The sequence below is a fragment of the Salmo salar genome, unplaced genomic scaffold (assembly GCF_905237065.1).
Source record: "Salmo salar unplaced genomic scaffold, Ssal_v3.1, whole genome shotgun sequence".
In the NCBI taxonomy this organism is placed as follows: Eukaryota; Metazoa; Chordata; class Actinopteri; order Salmoniformes; family Salmonidae; genus Salmo; species Salmo salar.
In genome coordinates, this window is record NW_025548030.1 from 298,956 (window position 1) to 319,177 (window position 20,222).

A 20,222-nucleotide genomic window follows, 5' to 3' on the forward strand; every position below is an offset into this window, starting at 1 on the left:
CACCACTCAACACACACTGGAACTCTTCTGAAGTCAAATCTAGTATGACCAAATACTTCTCTGCAGCTGCCACCAAAACATTTTTTTTTCTGTGATTTACATTCCATTTCTGCAGTACAGTTGATAACCATTTGCTATGAACACTAAGAAGCCAACCTTACTGAAGCATATATCACTGGTTGGCCCATCCCTCTGTGCTGTCACAGATCTACTACTCACAGGGATCCTCTCAGGATCCCTCAGCCTTGACCCATCCTCCTCTACTTTCTTCACTGCCTCAGCAGTGACAACCTGTTCCCAACAGTGGGGTCAGTGGGATTGGATAGGGGCCCCTCTACCTCTCTCTCTCTCTGACTGGAGGAGACAGGTGAAATGGTGTGTCTCCTCTGGTCAACAATACTCACCTTGAGAGACTCCACAGCCTGTTGGAGCTCCTTCAGCTCCTTCTCTCTCTCCTGGAATCTCTGCTGGACCTTCTGCTGACTCATCCCCAGCTGCCTCTGTGGAGAATCACTCTTCAATGAGCTATCAAGCTTTATTAGTCCAGTAGATCAATAGTATAGTAATGTGACATAGGGCCCATAGAGAGGAAGGTCTAAAAAATGGATGGTCCATTTACTAAATGATATTTATTTGTTGCTATGTGAATGATTATAGTTTTTATGGTAGGACTACATGTATCAACAGGTTGAGACTGAACTTTGGACTCATAAAAGGCCATTCAGAATGATAATAGTGTTTGACATTATAAAATGGTGATACATCTGGAGAATCTGGGTTGACATATCAATATACTCAAGGTTTGTGTTCATATTTGTTCTGCTGAGGATTCATTTCATTTGAATGATCTCATATTCAAACAGCCTTAGTTCCTACTGTATCTTTAATTCTTTGTTTATCAGACAGTCACCAACAAGTTGTTCTGGTCTTACCTGTTTCTCAGTCCTCTCTGCTGCAGCTGACACTGTATCATGGCCTTTATGTTCATCCATTGTACACATCAGACAGATACACTGCTGATCGGTACGACAGTAAACCTCCAGCAGTTTGTCATGATGAGAGCAGATCTTCTCCTGTAGTTGTGCGGTGGCTTTGACCAGCTTGTGCTTCTTCAAAGCAGGAGATTCGTAGTGAGATTGGAGGTGAGTCTCACAGTAAGAGGCCAGACACACCAGACAGGACATGAGGGCTTTCTGCTTTCTGGTCCCAGTGCAGACATCACACGCCACATCTCTAGGTCCAGCATAGCACAGAGCAGGAGGGGGAGCAGCCTGGAGTCCTGTCTTCTTCAGTTTCTCCACCAGCTCAGCCAACATGTTATTTTTACTCAGCGTAGGCCTCGGACTGAAGGTCTGTCTGCACTGAGGACAGCTATAGACCCCTTTCAGAACATCCTGATCCCAGCAGCCCTCAATACAGCTCCTACAGTAACTGTGTCCACAGGGGATGGTGACTGGTTCCTTCAGTAGATCCAGACAGACAGAACAACAGAACTGGTCCTGGTCCAGCAGAACTCCCTGTTGAGCCATTTGGACGGTTGTTCACTCTCACACAGACAGACGACACAGAGACTCAGATCAGTTTCGTTTCCTCAGAAGAGAGTTTGTGAAGGGGGATGGACTTCCTGGTTCTGCCAGAGGGGTGGGGTTAGAGGGAGGGTGGGGTTAGAGGGAGGGAGGAAGAGAGAGAGGAACTGCAAGCAACATCAAGAGGGAGACAAATAGTTTTGTTCCAATGTTAGAGCCCTTAACATGGAACAAATGACATAATGAATCTTAAAATGTGAGTTGTTAGAATATATGAAGGGTAACAGTTTTCTATGAAGTACGTATGTATCATTATTTTAATCACCTTTATAATGCCTTATAAATCAATAAGTCCTGAGGAGGTGTGATATATGGTTATTATACAGAACCACGGCTAAGGGCTGTTCTTAGACAAGACACAACACGGATTGAGAATTATCTAACACTTTCAACAATACAATCACATTTTATTTTATTGGTTTCATACACATATTTATCAGATGTTATTGTGGGTGAAGTGAAATGCTTGTGTTCCTGGGTTCCAACAGTGCAGTAATATCTAACAATGCTTGTGTTCCTGGCTCCAACAGTGCAGTAATATCTAACAATGCTTGTGTTCCTGGCTCCAACAGTGCAGTAATATCTAACAATGCTTGTGTTCCCAGCTCCAACAGTGCAGTAATATCTAACAATGCTTGTGTTCCTAGCTCACAGAGGGCAAATCTAAAAAGTCAATGAAAATATTAGGACAAGCAATGATATATATATATATATATATACACTGTGTACTGTGATGTGATGCATAGACAATTTGGAGTACATCTGTAGTATATCTGAAGAATAGTAGATGTACAGTAGTAGTTATATAGGATGAACCAGGACTAGAATACAGTATATACATATGAAGTGGACAGCAGTAGTTATATAGGATGAACCATGACTGGAATACAGTATATACATATGAAGTGGACAGCAGTAGTTATATAGGATGAACCAGGACTAGAATACAGTATATACATATGAAGTGGGCAGCAGTTGTTATATAGGATGAACCATGACTAGAATACAGTATATACATATGAAGTGGACAGCAGTAGTTATATAGGATGAACCATGACTGGAATACAGTATATACATATGAAGTGGACAGCAGTAGTTATATAGGATGAACCAGGACTGGAATACAGTATATACATTTGTATTTATTTCACCTTTATTTAACCAGGTAGGCAAGTTGAGAACAAGTTCTCATTTACAATTGCGACCTGGCCAAGATAAAGCAAAGCAGCTCGACAACATACAACAACACAGAGTTACACATGGAGTAAAACAAACATACAGTCAATAATACAGTTAAAAAATAAGTCTATATACAATGTGAGCAAATGAGGTGAGATAAGGGAGGTAAAGGCAAAAAAAAGGCCATAGTGGCAAAGTAAATACAATATAGCAAGTAAAACACTGGAATGGTAGATATGCAGTGGAAGAAAGTGCAAAGTAGACATAGAAATAATGGGGTGCAAAGGAGCAAAATAAATAAATAAATAAATACAGTAGGGGAAGAAGTAGTTGGGCTAAATTATAGATGGGCTATGTACAGGTGCAGTAATCTGTGAGCTGCTCTGACAGCTGGTGCTTAAAGCTAGTGAGGGAGATATGTGTTTCCAGTTTCAGAGATTTTTGTAGTTCGTTCCAGTCATTGGCAGCAGAGAACTGGAAGAAGAGGCGGCCAAAGGAGGAAATTGCTTTGTGGGTAACCAGAGAGATCCCTGGCCTTATCTTCTCTCAAGAAGATGTCTGGTAGGCCCATTTAAATACCTTTTTTGGACATTTCAAGATAGCAGATGTTTGAGTTGGGTCTATTAACACAGCTGTGAGTTGTTATTTTTTTCATTTTTGACAAAATGAGCACTCCTGGAAGTGACAGATTTTGACTCATATTGAGTGATAAGACTGAGCTATTTAAAAACACTTTTTCAACATTTCAAGATAGCAGTTAGTTCAGTTTGATCTTATTAAAGACAGCTGTATCATTTTTTTATTCATTTTGACATATTGTTTGGGACCACTTTTTTTGCTCTGTTTGAAGGCTGTCAACTTCTTCTCAGGAGGAGAATCACTTAGCCTTTCGACTAATTTTCAAATGATAGGATGCCTATTTAAAAACACTTTAGTAGGTGCAAGCGTCCCACCTAGCCCATAGAGGTTAAACCTAAACAGAATAAGTTGCAACTTAAGGTATAATTATTTTATTCATTTTGACATATTGTTTGGGACCACTTTTTTTGCTCTGTTTGAAGGCTGTCAGCTTCTTCTCAGGAAGAGAATCCCTTAGCCTTTCGACTAATTTTGGGTTAGTTGGACTAATTTTGGGTTAGTTCTCTCAAGAAGAACAAACCTATTTCAACATGACAGAAAGTAAGACAGGAGAACCTATTTCAACATGACGGAGAGTAAGACAGGAGAACCTATTTCAACATGACAGAGAGTAAGACAGGAGAACCTATTTCAACATGACAGAGAGTAAGACAGGAGAACCTATTTCAACATGACGGAGAGTAAGACAGGAGAACCTATTTCAACATGACGGAGAGTAAGACAGGAGAACCTATTTCAACATGACGGAGAGTAAGACAGGAGAACCTATTTCAACATGACGGAGAGTAAGACAGGAGTCTCTGACCTTATCTTCTCTCAAGAAGATGTCTGGTAGGCAGGGCTGGGCGATATGGACCAAAAGTCATATTCCGATATATTTAGGCTGAATATCGATATAAGATATATATCCTGATATTTTTTTCTGCAAAGTGAGAGCAAATGTTCAGTCAAAGTCAAAGCCAGATATGACATGTCTCAAGTAGTTTTATTGAAAGCGGCTATTTCAGTGAACAGTTGAAAAATCAAATGAATAAATAATAAACAGGGCTCTTCACCTGGTTCAGATTAAATGCTCAGCTGTTCAAATAACAACAACATGTAAACATAAACACTGTAGAACAACAGGACGACCTTTTGGAAATCAAAGCTCCATAAGGTGCACATTTAAATAAATACAAATATCTTAAACAAAAATAGCCTATAAAATAAAATAGGCCTATCTTTTCTGAAATAAATATTATATATATTTATGAGAAAAGTCAACTTTTTTTTTAGTTTGACAACTTTAAATGGCTTATTAAAATCAAATTACAGATTTCTTCTCCTTTCTAACAAATCCACAGATGCAAATAACGAACATTACAAAATAATAAAATATGACAAACCCTAGTAAGGGCAGCAATTATATATAAATAAAGAACAAAATAAAGTGCTCAGTTTGACAAAATGTGTTTTAAACATCAGCCTGAGATTACCATTTGCTTTTTTGTTAACTCAATTTCTTATCTGAACAGCCTCAACCAGTTGCACAAGAAACAGACTATCAACTCAATAAACATTTTCCCCCTCTTTTTTTACTTTGATAAACAGTAATGCTGTCTTGAGGTAGACATTAGAAGACAAGCGTGTCCTCCTTCGTTTAAAGATTTTGTGCGAGAAACACCAGCCTGTCAACGGCATCCGGCTTCAGAGATGCTCTGTGGCAGGTCACGATATTGCCACTGCAGCTGAAAACCCTTTCGGAGGGTGAACTGGTAGCTGGTACCAAGAGATACTTTTTTTTGCCAGGTGGCTCAGAGCTGGAAAGACAACTTCATGATCCTTCCACCACTTGAGGGGATCAGTGTCACTCTCCACACTTGCTGACTGCAAGTAACTTGACAGTTCATTTTCAATAGCCTCCCTCTTGGTTGGTGGTGCAGTGGTGGTGGCTGTGCGCTGCTTGAAGAAGCTTGCCAATGTCTTAGCTTTTGGTGCCACTGCTGCTTCTCCATCTGCAGGCTCAGGCACAGTTGGCACACGTAGGTAAGGCGGTTGACAGCTGCTCTGATCAGCCAGTAGCGTCTCCACCTCCAAGACAGCTCTGTGCTTCAATGCATCAACTTTTTCACTTGGGATATAGGTGGCCCTGAAGCGTGGATCCACAAATGAAGCCATCTCCAATAGGTCAGTAGTGGCTGGGTCAGAATACTTGCGGTTGAGGTACTCAACAATGCTGGTCTTGATCGATTTGCAAAGCTCGCTATCACCCTCTTCACATGCCAGGAGACTTTCGTTAAAAAGGTGCAGCACAGGTTTTACATATGATAGAGTGACGTACTCCTCACCTGACAAAGCATCGGTAAAGTCCTGGAGAGGTTTCAGGACCTTTTGGACTGCTTCTAGGACCTCTAAGTCCTGCCAGGTAGGGACAAGGTGCCTGGTCTTTTTGTCATTAGACAGGACTTTGGCCAGTGCTCCTTCCTGCTCCAGGACTCTCTCTATCATCTGCTGCCTTGATCCCCAGCGTGTGGCAGACTCGGTTATGAGTTGGTGACTTGGCAGACCCAGCTGAATCTGGACTTCAGCAAGATGTCTCCTTTTCTTCCAGCTGTACCAAAAACAGCTTACAATTCTCTTGCACAGAGAAATGGCCCGGGTGACGCGCTTGTCATTCATGCCATGTCCTGTCAGAAACATAAAAAAACGATTAAACAAATGTGCTTATGCGAGAAATTTGACTCTGTTTTCACTTTAACACACTCATACAACTAAGTGCTTTCCAAAATCAAGCTTTAGAAATATTCTACATTCATATTTTCTTGTTTCATAGTTTATTTTTTTTTAAATCAACGCCAGTGCTAATCATAAATATCAAATATTATATTCATTTATTTTCTGAATTTGAATCCTGTAAGTGATTTTTATGTATTATTATTTGTGTATAATTTATAAATGATGACTATACTGTATGTACATTTACTGATGTTTCGTTCTTGTTGTTGTTCTTAGTATTTATGCTTAGTATTTAATGCTACTTCATATTTCTACTCCACTAAAAACTCCACAATGTTTAGGCCTACCTACGTGTCAACATTAGTTTCTAGTTACTTTGCAGTTGGCTCTTCAATCCAGAGAAAAAACTATAGTCTATCATAATAACTAAATATGTTACCTTGATGATATCAACAGGCTAACCAGCATTTTAAAGTCATAATTACCTCACCTTTACCAGCTGTAACATTAAAGTGGTAAACACATCAATGCATCACTAATTCTTATCCAATAACCTAATAAATATGGTTCTGAAATCTACCATCCTGTATTGTAAATGATTTTACTTTTAGCACTTTATGTTTTGTGTTTTATTAATCTACTTAATCAATTTTTGGCCAAGACAGCAGCATAAAACAAAACAAGTTGCAGACAGACACAAAGGAAAATAATAAAAAACTAATATTTTAATATGTTTTTTCTTTAAAGTAAAATATGTGAATACTCCTTAATAAAACACTGCACTCCCCAATAGCCAAGTGTAGTCTGACCGAAGCACTGCATCCTCATCGTTCAGCTCCACCGCTCTGACCACGTCGCTCCCGTTGGCGGTTGTTATAGCAACCGGATGCTTTTCTTGGAGTTTCCCAGCTTGCGTCCTGCGAGGCCTCAGCTATATGCTCACCGGTGTGATCCTGGGGGGAAATAACTTGTTTTGGAGACACGACGCTGTTTTCATCTCCCCAGTCGTTGAATGAAGTGAACATGTCACGCTTCATGTAAAGGCTCACATTGTCCTGCTCGACCCACATATCGCTGGTCAACGCCAAAATGGGTCCCGTTAGCGAGCCGGTCAGCAAGGCTCTGCCTGACTTCAGTGGACATTTGTGGCAGTGCTTCTCGTGTAAAGTAGTTGGGAAGCTCATATCTCGGGTCCATAGTTTTCAGTAGCTTTTTGAATCCGACTTGTTCCACAGTTGCAACAGGGACCATATCTTTAGCAATGTGATAGGACACCGCTGTAGTTATAGTACACCACTTGCCAATTTTCTTTTCATAAAGGCACACTGCGGGAAAATGAAGTTTGCAGTGAGCTTTGTTTCGGGGCTTTTTCGGGTTGTCGACGGCTTGCGGCTGGGGCTTCTGCAGCGCGCAGTTTCACACACTCTTCGTATTGCAGTTTGTGCCACTGTTTTAGGTGGTGAAAAAGATTGGTAGTGCTTCCACCCCTGGCTGTAACTTTTTTTATGGCACTGCCTACATATAACGTGATTTTGTTGCTCATCTGATACTTTGAATCCGAACCATCTCCAAATGACTGAGCCAATGCTTTTTCTTTTACTAACCAATTCCTCGTCAAAACGCTCCGCAGACGCTGTTGCTTCCTCCATGTTTGTTGAAGTGTCTGTTCCTGCCCCTCCGCCCTCTGTGCATGAAAGAGGAGGCGCGGGGAGCAGCGCAGAGAGCTCCGGGTCTGCAGCTTGCTTGGAGCAAGGATCAAAGCGCAAATTTCAACTATATCGATATATGCGAAATGGTCTAATTTCATATCACATTTAAAATATATCGATATATTTTTTATATCGATATATCGCCCAGCCCTACTGGTAGGCCCATTTAAATACCTTTTTGGACATTTCAAGATAGCAGATGTTTGAGTTGGGTCTATTAACACAGCTGTGAGTTGTTATTTTTTTCATTTTTTTCATTTTTGACAAAATGAGCACTCCTGGAAGTGACAGATTTTGACTCATATTGAGTGATAAGACTGAGCGATTTAAAAACAATTTTTCAACATTTCAAGATAGCAGTTAGTTCAGTTTGATCTTATTAAAGACAGCTGTATCATTTTTGTATTCATTTTGACATATTTTTGGGACCACTTTTTTTGCTCTGTTTGAAGGGTGTCAGCTTCTTCTCAGGAAGAGAATCACTTAGCCTTTCGACTAATTTTGGGTTAGTTCGACTCATTTTGGATTAGTTCTCTCAAGAAGAGGAAGGACCTGATCCTAGATCATAATGAATCAGATTACATGGAGAGGGGGGGACCTGATCCTAGATCATAATGAATCAGATTACATGGAGAGGGGGGGACCCAATCCTAGATCATAATGAATCAGATTACATGGAGAGGGGGAACTGATCCTAGATCATAATGAATCAGATTACATGGAGAGGGGGGGACCTGATCCTATGTCATAATGAATCAGATTACATTGAGAGGAGGGACCTGATCCTAGATCATAATGAATCAGATTACATGGAGAGGAGGGACCTGATCCTAGATCATAATGAATCAGATTACATGGAGAGGGGGGACCTGATCCTAGATCATAATGAATCAGATTACATGGAGAGGGGGACCTGATCCTAGATCATAATGAATCAGATTACATGGAGAGGGGGGACCTGATCCTAGATCATAATGAATCAGATTACTTGGAGAGGGGGACCTGATCCTATGTCATAATGAATCAGATTACATGGAGAGGGGGACCTGATCCTAGATCATAATGAATCAGATTAAATGGAGAGGGGGACCTGATCCTAGATCATAATGAATCAGATTACATGGAGAGGAGGGACCTGATCCTAGATCATAATGAATCAGATTACATGGAGAGGAGGGACCTGATCCTAGATCATAATGAATCAGATTACATCGAGAGGGGGACCTGATCCTAGATCATAATGAATCAGATTACATGGAGAGGGGGGACCTGATCCTAGATCATAATGAATCAGATAACATGGAGAGGGGGGGACCTGATCCTATGTCATAATGAATCAGATTACATGGAGAGGAGGACCTGATCCTAGATCATAATGAATCAGATTACATGGAGAGGGGGGACCTGATCCTATGTCATAATGAATCAGATTACATGGAGAGGAGGACCTGATCCTAGATCATAATGAATCAGATTACATGGAGAGGGGGGACCTGATCCTAGATCATAATGAATCAGATTACATGGAGAGGGGGACCTGATCCTATATCATAATGAATCAGATTACATGGAGAGGGGGACCTGATCCTAGATCAGCAATCCAACTCTGGGACACTGCCTGTATGAAACAGAACACATAGTTATAAAGTGTAGTTACAGCAGGTATTTACTGCCATCTAGTGGAAGATACCAATAAAACACTTTATTTTCAGGGTGGGGAGACGGCTGATTGAAACCGAAAGTAAAGTTGTTCTTTTGTTCAGGATCCATTTTGAGACGACAGAGCAGAAAACACTACATGGAGATTATTGAAAAATAAAGTAAGTATTTCTGAACAATAATCTATTCTAATGGACAGAGTAAGAGAATGAATACTAGGAATGAGATATTACTAGTTAGTAGAACTGCTACTTGAGCTGAGTTGCTGACAGACAGCAGTTTTCAAAGTGGAAACTAATCAGTAGGTCTACATGTTATCAGTAAAACGTCTGGTAAAGATGGCGGAGGAGCTTTTACATTATATGGTTTAATGTTTATCTCAGGGTTTCTCAATCCTTTTGTTCTTACCAGCACGTACACACCTGATTCAACTAATCATTAAATATTTTATGACAGTTTAATATTTGAGGCATACAAATTAACATTCTCAAATAATTAAAACCTTTTGGGTTTGTAGGCCTGTTAACAATTATTATAGTCCTACAGTAACTCACATTCTGGAGGAAAAAACACAGCTAAACTTGGTTTCCAGTAAATTATATGTTTAGCTAAAATAATGTAAGAGAGATGTCTTGAAGAAACGCGTCTGGGTTTAGAACTCTGTGTCTCAGTGCCCTGCGACAGTGGGAAGTTCGTTTTGCATGGCCCGGTGCTACAGGTGAGTGGAGTTTTTCTTTAAGGACCAATGGAATGGTCTAAAATGCGTAAACTCTGCGCACCCGGGGAGCCGGGCAATGCAAAACAAATTCACCCTGTGACCGTTGTTTTATTTCCTTATATGAAACTGAAAGTAACTTTGTAGCCCACGCAGTTACAAAATGTCTGTTGAAACTGTGGCTCATATGTCTCTAGAACGTTAGAACAGTGGTGGAAAAAGTACGCAATTCTCATACTGGACTAAAAGTAAAGACACCTTAATAGAAAATGACTCAATTAAAAGTGAAAGTCACCCAGTAAAATACTTCTTCAGTAAAAGTCAAAGTATTTGGTTTCAAATATAATTAAGTATCAAAAGTAAATGTAATTGCTAAAATATACTTAAGCATCAAAAGTAAAAGTAAAGTAGTGATAATTTAAAATTCCTTTTATTAAGCAAACCAGACGGCACAATTTTCTTGTTATTTTAATTTACGGATAGCCAGGGTCACACTCCAACACTCAGACATCATTTAAAAATGAAGCATTTGTGTTTAGTGAGTCCTCCAGATCAGAGGCAGGGATGACCAGGGATGTTCTCTGTTTAGTGAGTCCTTCAGATCAGAGGCAGTAGGGATGACCAGGGATGTTCTCTGTTTAGTGAGTCCTCCAGATCAGAGACCGTAGGGGATGACCAGGGATGTTCTCTGTTTAGTGAGTCCTCCAGATCAGAGGCAGTAGGGATGACCAGGGATGTTCTCTGTTTAGTGAGTCCTCCAGATCAGAGGCAGTAGGGATGACCAGGGATGTTCTCTGTTTAGTGAGTCCTCCAGATCAGAGGCAGTAGGGATGACCAGGGATGTTCTCTGTTTAGTTAGTCCTCCAGATCAGAGGCAGTAGGGATGACCAGGGATGTTCTCTGTTTAGTTAGTCCTCCAGATCAGAGGCAGTAGGGATGTTCTCTTGATAAGTGTTCAAATTGGACCGTTTTCTGTCCTGCTAAGCATTCAACATGTAACGAGTACTTTTGGGTGTCAGGGAAAATGTATGGAGTAAATAGTACATCTTTTTCTTCATGAATGTAGAGAAGTAAAAGAGAAAGTTGTTAAAAATATATTTCTCAAAGAGATAATGAATGAATGAGAACAATTGACATTCAAGAATTAGTCACTGTTGGATCTCTGTTTAGTTGTCACTGTGTTAACCACAACCAACATGCTGGATCTCTGTTTAGTTGTCACTGTGTTAACCACAACCAACATGCTGGATCTCTGTTTAGTTGTCCCTGTGTTGACCACAATCAACATGTTGGATCTCTGTTTAGGGGTCAGTGCTCTAAAATGAGTCTCTCTGGGGAGAGAGAGGAGGGGGGCCCTGCCTCTAAAATGCATCTCTCTGGGGGACATGACACCAAAGCTAAGAGGTAAGATGACAATTTTATGAAGAATTTATTAACTTTATTTCCAAAATAAATAGCTATCTTAAGATGAATGCAGTTACTGTAAATCTCTCTGGATAAGAGCATCTGCTAAATCAGGGGTTCTCAATCCGGGGTCTGTGGAGGTACTGCAGGGGCTCCACGGCACCCTGACTGTACTCGTTGCAATGTAACACATTTGATAGAATTTTCACATGACACGACCACTTTGCCTACTCTTAATTATTGCCTAATATAATGGAATGCATATTTTCTTTACCAATTCTGATCGTTGTTACAAGAAGAATTTTGACAATATTCCCGTTATATCAACACACTCTTCACACCCGTTTAACAACTCTAAATAGCTTTGGCATAGTAGGCATCAAGTCCCTTGCCAATAATGTTGCCCATAACGTTGCATTCAATGTTCATTTTCATCGAACACAGATTACGCCCTAGATGTCTTCAATTGCCCAATTTATAGCCATGCCAAATTTAGGATAATTTTTTTAACAATGTGATGTTGTGCTCCCAAGGGAGAACTTGAAATAACATGATGTGGATAATTAAATAATCAAAAGAAAAACGTGTTAATTTTACACTCAGAAAAGAAGGTTCCTTATAGAACCAAAAAGGCTTCTATCACTTCCTTAATATATGGAACCACTAAAAGTGATATATATTTTGGGGTTCAGTGAAGAAGAACCTCTAGAGTTCTGATCAATGAAAGGTGAATGTTTAGAGGATATGAACCCAGCAGACCTCCAGGGGTCAGATCAATTCCTCACGTTTTTTCCAGCGCCCGGCCCGGGATATAAACCAGCCACCTTTGGACCACAGGTCCAACTCCTGCCACAGCTCCAACTCCTTAGCCGCTGGACGAAAACCTGAGTTAATCTTGAGAAATTAGCATAAATTAATCTGCCAAAATGAAGACAAAACGCTTTGGAGACATACATGGTATCACTTGTTATACATAAGTATTATACATAAATCATTGCCAAAAGCACAAGACATATATTATTTATGGATTGACCATATAGAGATATAAAACATTATTTTTAACTACTGCAAAGCAATTACATGTGGCTCAGGAACCACTGACTCGCTGCATTATTCTATTGTATTATCAAGACACCTGCTGTTAACTCTTAACTACTTAGGACAGCTCACGAGGTGTTCTAAATATCTGCCGACTAGGTGGGACTAGAGACTTCATTCATAGCTTTAATTTATACCCATAAGTGTAAAATGTCTTTATTCTCAGTACTTATACGACCAATTTTCTGCTCTGAGACGCTTTGTGGACATGGGCCTAGATCTGAAAATATTGTTATAAAAAAACGTAGAATGTTTGTTTAACATAATAATAAAAAATGAATATTACTAATTTAACCCACTGTAAACATTGGGTTTAGTTGATTGTGTTGCACTGCTCATGTCCACGTTCTGAAACTGCCCGCATCCCTGTACAGAAACAGATCTGTCCGCGTCCACGTACGGTGTGGCGCCAAGCATATTGTCCGGTTACGCGCAGAGTGGGCTGAGGTGATCTTGGGGAATAACGACAGAGTTTGTTACAGTGTTGAAACGCCGAAGTTTTATTGTTCAATTTCCTTTTTGCTTTACGGTCAGGGACCGTATGAGTGTAGCCAGATCCTTTTCACTCTCTATCCTTGTTTCATTTTGTGGTTCACTGGATTCGTCGTCATCATCGAGATGAGGGACAGACGAACGTCCTGCTAGCTAGCCAAGCTAGTCGGTACAGCTAGGTAAGCTAGCTAGCTACTCTACCAGCAGGATCCTAGTTATCCTAGCTTGTTGGTACAGTTAGGTAAGCTAGCTAGCTACTCTACCAGCAGCATCCTAGTTATCCTAGCTAGTCGGTACAGCTAGGTAAGCTAGCTAGATACTCTACCAGCAGCATCCTAGTTATCCTAGCTAGTCGGGTACAGCTAGGTAAGCTAGCTAGCTAGCTACTCGACCAGCAGCATCCTAGATATCCTAGCTAGTCGGTACAGCTAGGTAAGCTAGCTAGCTACTCTACCAGCAGCATCCTAGTTATCCTATCTAGTCGGTACAGCTAGGTAAGCTAGCTAGCTACTCTACCAGCAGCATCCTAGTTATCCTAGCTAGGTAAGCTAGCTAGCTACTCTACCAGCAGCATCCTAGTTATCCTAGCTAGTCGGTACAGCTAGGTAAGCTAGCTAGCTACTCTACCAGTAGCATCCTAGTTATCCTAGCTAGTCGGTACAGCTAGGTAAGCTAGCTAGCTACTCTACCAGCAGCATCCTAGTTATCCTAGCTAGTCGGTACAGCTCGGTAAGCTAGCTAGATACTCTACCAGCAGCATCCTAGCTAGTCGGTACAGCTAGGTAAGCTAGCTAGCTACTCTACCAGCAGCATCCTAGTTATCCTAGCTAGTCGGTACAGCTAGGTAAGCTAGCTAGATACTCTACCAGCAGCATCCTAGTTATCGTAGCTAGTCTTTACAGCTAGGTAAGTTAGCTAGCTACTCTACCAGCAGCATCCTAGTTATCCAAGCTAGTCGGTACAGCTCGGTAAGCTAGCTAGCTATTCTACCAGCAGCATCCTAGTTATCCTAGCTAGTCGGTACAGCTCGGTAAGCTAGCTAGCTAGCTACTCTACCAGCAGCATCCCAGTTATCCTATCCTCCCTCTCTCGTTGACTGATGCTGGCTACCTCTGTCCGGTTCTCCTCTCTTCACTAGATGGACAGTAACTTTAGTGTTTAACCCCTCTGTGTCCAAGGACCAATCTTTTGAATATTATTTTCAGGGCGCCTCAAGTAGGCTGGACATATTCCATTTTTAACAATGTTTTTTTTCTGATGAAAACTAGTTAATTACATGGAGCCCAATTTCATAACATTACCTTATGTCCCTAGTAAGTAGTTCATTCCATCCACAAGAAGGCGTAGTGCTGACACAAGCTTTTTGGCGGGGCTGAGAATCTCTACTTTTCTAGGCTACCGCAGGTTAGAGCGCTGGACTTGTAACCGAAAGGAAAGGTTGGTAGATTGAATCCCTGAGCTGACAAGGAAAAAAATATCTGTCTTTCTGCCACTGAACAAGGCAGTTAACCCACTGTTCCTAGGCCATCATTGTAAATAAGAATTTGTTCTTAACTGACTTGCCTAGTTAAATAAAGGTAAAATTATCTAATGTAAAAAACACTATTTCAAATGTTGCTACATACGACCGAATTGAGACGGTCGGGTCACATTTGACTGTAAAACCTAGCAGTACTACTGATTTCTCTGACAGTGAGGCAGAGATATATTATTACTGTGTATGTAGCATTTAGAAAAAAACATGATTATTTGTCTCTGAAATGAAACCATCAAGTGATAGATTTTAAACAAATACATGTCTGTCATTGAACAACCCCATGCCATGATTAGATTGTCATAATTACAGCCGTGTTGAAGAGACCAAACTGCAGCAGGTGAAATGTAGATACTCATCTTTTAATATGTAAGAGCAAAGTATCCACGGAAAAAACAATAAACAACAACAAAAACAAACGACTAACAGGCTACGTACCAAAAGACTATCACTATCTAACAGTAGCCTATCACTATCTAACAGTAGCCTATCACTATCTAACAGGAGCCTATCACTATCTAACAGGAGCCTATCACTATCTAACAGTAGCCTATCACTATCTAACAGGAGCCTATCACTATCTAACAGGAGCCTATCACTATCTAACAGGAGCCTATCACTATCTAGCAGTAGCCTATCACTATCTAGCAGTAGCCTATCACTATCTAGCAGTAGCCTATCACTATCTAACAGGAGCCTATCACTATCTAGCAGGAGCCTATCACTATCTAACAGGAGCCTATCACTATCTAGCAGGAGCCTATCACTATCTAACAGGAGCCTATCACTATCTAGCAGGAGCCTATCACTATCTAACAGGAGCCTATCACTATCTAGCAGGAGCCTATCACTATCTAACAGGAGCCTATCACTATCTAACAGGAGCCTATCACTATCTAGCAGTAGCCTATCACTATCTAACAGTAGCCTATCACTATCTAGCAGTAGCCTATCACTATCTAACAGGAGCCTATCACTATCTAGCAGTAGCCTATCACTATCTAACAGTAGCCTATCACTATCTAGCAGGAGCCTATCACTATCTAACAGGAGCCTATCACTATCTAGCAGGAGCCTATCACTATCTAACAGGAGCCTATCACTATCTAACAGGAGCCTATCACTATCTAGCAGTAGCCTATCACTATCTAACAGTAGCCTATCACTATCTAGCAGTAGCCTATCACTATCTAACAGGAGCCTATCACTATCTAGCAGTAGCCTATCACTATCTAACAGTAGCCTATCACTATCTAACAGGAGCCTATCACTATCTAACAGGAGCCTATCACTATCTAGCAGTAGCCTATCACTATCTAACAGTAGCCTAGCACTATCTAACAGGAGCCTATCACTATCTAACAGTAGCCTATCACTATCTAACAGTAGCCTATCACTATCTAGCAGTAGCCTATCACTATCTAACAGGAGCCTATCACTATCTAACAGTAGCCTATCACTATCTAGCAGTAGCCTATCAGTATCTAACAGGAGCCTATCACTATCTAGCAGTAGCCTATCACTATCTAACAGTAGCCTATCACTATCTAACAGGAGCCTATCACTATCTAACAGGAGCCTATCACTATCTAGCAGTAGCCTATCACTATCTAACAGGAGCCTATCACTATCTAGCAGTAGCCTATCACTATCTAACAGGAGCCTATCACTATCTAGCAGTAGCCTATCACTATCTAACAGGAGCCTATCACTATCTAACAGGAGCCTATCACTATCTAACAGGAGCCTATCACTATCTAGCAGTAGCCTATCACTATCTAACAGGAGCCTATCACAATCTAGCAGTAGCCTATCACTATCTAACAGTAGCCTATCACTATCTAACAGGAGCCTATCACTATCTAACAGGAGCCTATCACTATCTAGCAGTAGCCTATCACTATCTAACAGGAGCCTATCACTATCTAGCAGTAGCCTATCACTATCTTACAGTAGCCTATCACTATCTAACAGTAGCCTATCACTATCTAACAGTAGCCTATCACTATCTAACAGTGGCCTATCGCTATCTAACAGTAGCCTATCGCTATCTAACAGGAGCCTATCGCTATCTAACAGTAGCCTATCGCTATCTAACAGTAGCCTATCACTATCTAACAGTAGCCTATCACTATCTAACAGTGGCCTATCACTATCTAACAGTAGACTATCACTATCTAACAGTGGCCTATCACTATCTAACAGTAGACTATCACTATCTAACAGTGGCCTATCACTATCTAACAGTAACCTATCACTATCTAACAGGAGCCTATCACTATCTAACAGTAGCCTATCACTATCTAACAGTAGCCTATCACTATCTAACAGTGGCCTATCACTATCTAACAGTGGCCTATCACTATCTAACAGTAACCTATCACTATCTAACAGTGGCCTATCACTATCTAACAGTAGCCTATCACTATCTAACAGTAGACTATCACTATCTAACAGTGGCCTATCACTATCTAACAGTAGACTATCACTATCTAACAGTGGCCTATCACTATCTAACAGTAACCTATCACTATCTAACAGGAGCCTATTGCTATCTAACAGTAGCCTATCGCTATCTAACAGTAGCCTATCACTATCTAACAGTAGCCTATCACTATCTAACAGTGGCCTATCACTATCTAACAGTAGACTATCACTATCTAACAGTGGCCTATCACTATCTAACAGTAGACTATCACTATCTAACAGTGGCCTATCACTATCTAACAGTAACCTATCACTATCTAACAGGAGCCTATCACTATCTAACAGTAGCCTATCACTATCTAACAGTAGCCTATCACTATCTAACAGTAGCCTAGCACTATCTAACAGGAGCCTATCACTATCTAACAGTAGCCTATCGCTATCTAACAGGAGCCTATCACTATCTAACAGTAGCCTATCACTATCTAACAGTAGCCTATCACTATCTAACAGTAACCTATCACTATCTAACAGTAGCCTATCACTATCTAACAGGAGCCTATCACTATCTAACAGGAGCCTATCACTATCTAACAGTAGCCTATCACTATCTAACAGTAGCCTATCGCTATCTAACAGTAGCCTATTGCTATCTAACAGTAGCCTATCACTATCTAACAGTAGCCTATCACTATCTAACAATAGCCTATCACTATCTAACAGTAGCCTATCACTATCTAACAGGAGCCTATCACTCGTTTTTATGTTAACTTTAAATCAGAGTGGATACAGAGTGGAATGTACTGTTGACCAACCCATATATTTCAGCAGGGAAGTGTTCCTCACACCATCATTTCAAATGGTAGGACATGTGTCCTGTTGAAGCTAACTGGCTGATGGTAGGACATGTGCCCTGTTGAAGCTAACTGGCTGATGGTAGGACATGTGTCCTGTTGAAGCTAACTGGCTGATGGTAGGACATGTGTCCTGTTGAAGCTTACTGGCTGATGGTAGGACATGTGTCCTGTTGAAGCTTACTGGCTGATGGTAGGACATGTGTCCTGTTGAAGCTAACTGGCTGATGAAGTACAATAACCTAGTATGCCTATTTACAGCAGCATATTAGTAACGGTTGTTGTCGTGTTGAATGGACCAAACTGCAGACGGAATGTGGATACTCATCTTTTTAATATATACGAGCAAAGCATCCACAGGAAAAACAATAACTACTAACTACAGGCTAACAGGCTACATACAAACAAAAGACTAGCGGTGTTAGCACAACCACCCACAAACCCAAGTGACAAACATACTCCTAAATATATGACTAACAATCAGGAACAACGATCCCCAGCTGTTCCTGATCAGGAGTCACAAGACTAACACAGAAACAGACATACTAGACAACACATACAGACTTCTTCTGCCACGTCCTGACCAAAATACTACACCACTACTCCCTCTACTGGTCAGGACGTGACAGTACTCCCCTAAAGGTGCAGACCCCGGAATGCACCTTAAAAGAAAACACAAAAATCCCCAATACCACAACAAAAAATAATACCCCTAAACAAAAAAGGGAGGGAAGGGAGGGTGGCTGCCGTCAACGACAGCACTGTGCTACACCCTCCCTCCCCAACCCACCTATCCTGGAGGTGGCTCTGGTTCCGGCCTCCTGCCCTCCAGGTTGTAGGCAGACTCATTGGGGTCCTGGTCGTAGACAGACTCAATTTGTTGTGGCTCGTGGGCAGGTTCCCTCATTTCCACACTGTAGGCAGACTCATTTACAACACAGTTAGTCAATTTCAGTTCCGGGTCGCAGGCAGACTCACCCGGTTCCGGGTCACAAGCAGACCCCCTCGGTTCCGGGTTGCAGGCAGGCTCCCTCGGTTCCGGGTCACAGGCAGACCCCTCTGGTTCCGGGTCGCAGGCAGTCTCCCTCGGTTCCGGACTAGACACTGTTGCCGGATACTCTGGACTGCACACTGTTGCCGGATACTCTGGACTGCACACTGGTGCCGGATACTCTGGACTGCACACTGGTGCCGGATACTCTGGACTGCACACTGGTGCCGGATACTCTGGACTGCACACTGGTGCCGGGCTCTTGAGGCTGGGCCGACGCACTGGAGGCCTGGTGCGTGGGGCTGGTAGAGGTGGTACCAGGCTGAAGACACGCACCCTAGGGCTAGTGCGAGGAGCGGGAACAGGCTGAATAGGACTAGGCCGACTCATGCTCTATTTGGATAGACAGTGAGAATTCAGTACATAACTGTCTTGTTATCAGAAATATGCTGTGCTGAACACCATGGTAATAGAGGTGAGGTTATGGACATTATGAGGATAATGGATATAGGAGGTTGAATGGCCATATAAAGGGTGTAGAATGTTTTAGTTGTATATTTCCCAGGTCCTCAAGGCTCCAAAATCAATATAAAACAGTTTTTATAAACATTTACATACATACACTTGTTTTCTGCCATGAAGCTCTATACACCCCTAGAAAACCTTATATTTTAACAAGCCTTTTCTGGTCATGGAATCCCCAAAATTATTTGTTTTGTTTTTGGGAGCTCAGACTTGTGGCTTGGCACAAAATATATTTGGGGTGAATCAGACATATTTGTGCAATCCCATCCCCCTGGTGGCTATGGGGTACATATCAATTTACAGGCATATTATTATGATATTGGCAAATATATTTGATAAGAATCCAATTAGGGTTCGAAAAATAAACTACAAAATGTGGCCATATTTGTAGTTCCCAGTCAATGATGATTTCAGAAAACACAGATATTGCAAATGCAAACGTCAAAGTGATTCAAATGAATGACAGATGCAGCTACAACAATTGATGAAGACTATCAGACAGGTGCAGCTACAATAATTGATGAAGACTATCAGACAGATGCAGCTACAATAATTGATGAAGACTATCAGACAGATGCAGCTCCAATAATTGATGAAGACTATCAGACAGGTGCAGCTGCAATAATTGATGAAGACTATGAGACAGATGCAGCTACAATAATTGATGAAGACTATGAGACAGGTGCAGCTACAAT

At 41.2% G+C, this 20,222-nt stretch overlaps 1 long non-coding RNA gene across 1 annotated transcript; it reads left to right on the plus strand.

Annotated features, from left to right (window-relative positions):
* Positions 1–9,531: 9,531 nt before the first annotated feature.
* LOC106595937 (uncharacterized) lies at positions 9,532–13,497 on the plus strand. The gene is made up of 3 exons (XR_006763300.1): positions 9,532–9,648; positions 11,508–11,606; positions 12,403–13,497. It is a non-coding gene; the product is annotated as an uncharacterized lncRNA (long non-coding RNA).
* The last annotated feature ends 6,725 nt before the right edge of the window (positions 13,498–20,222 follow it).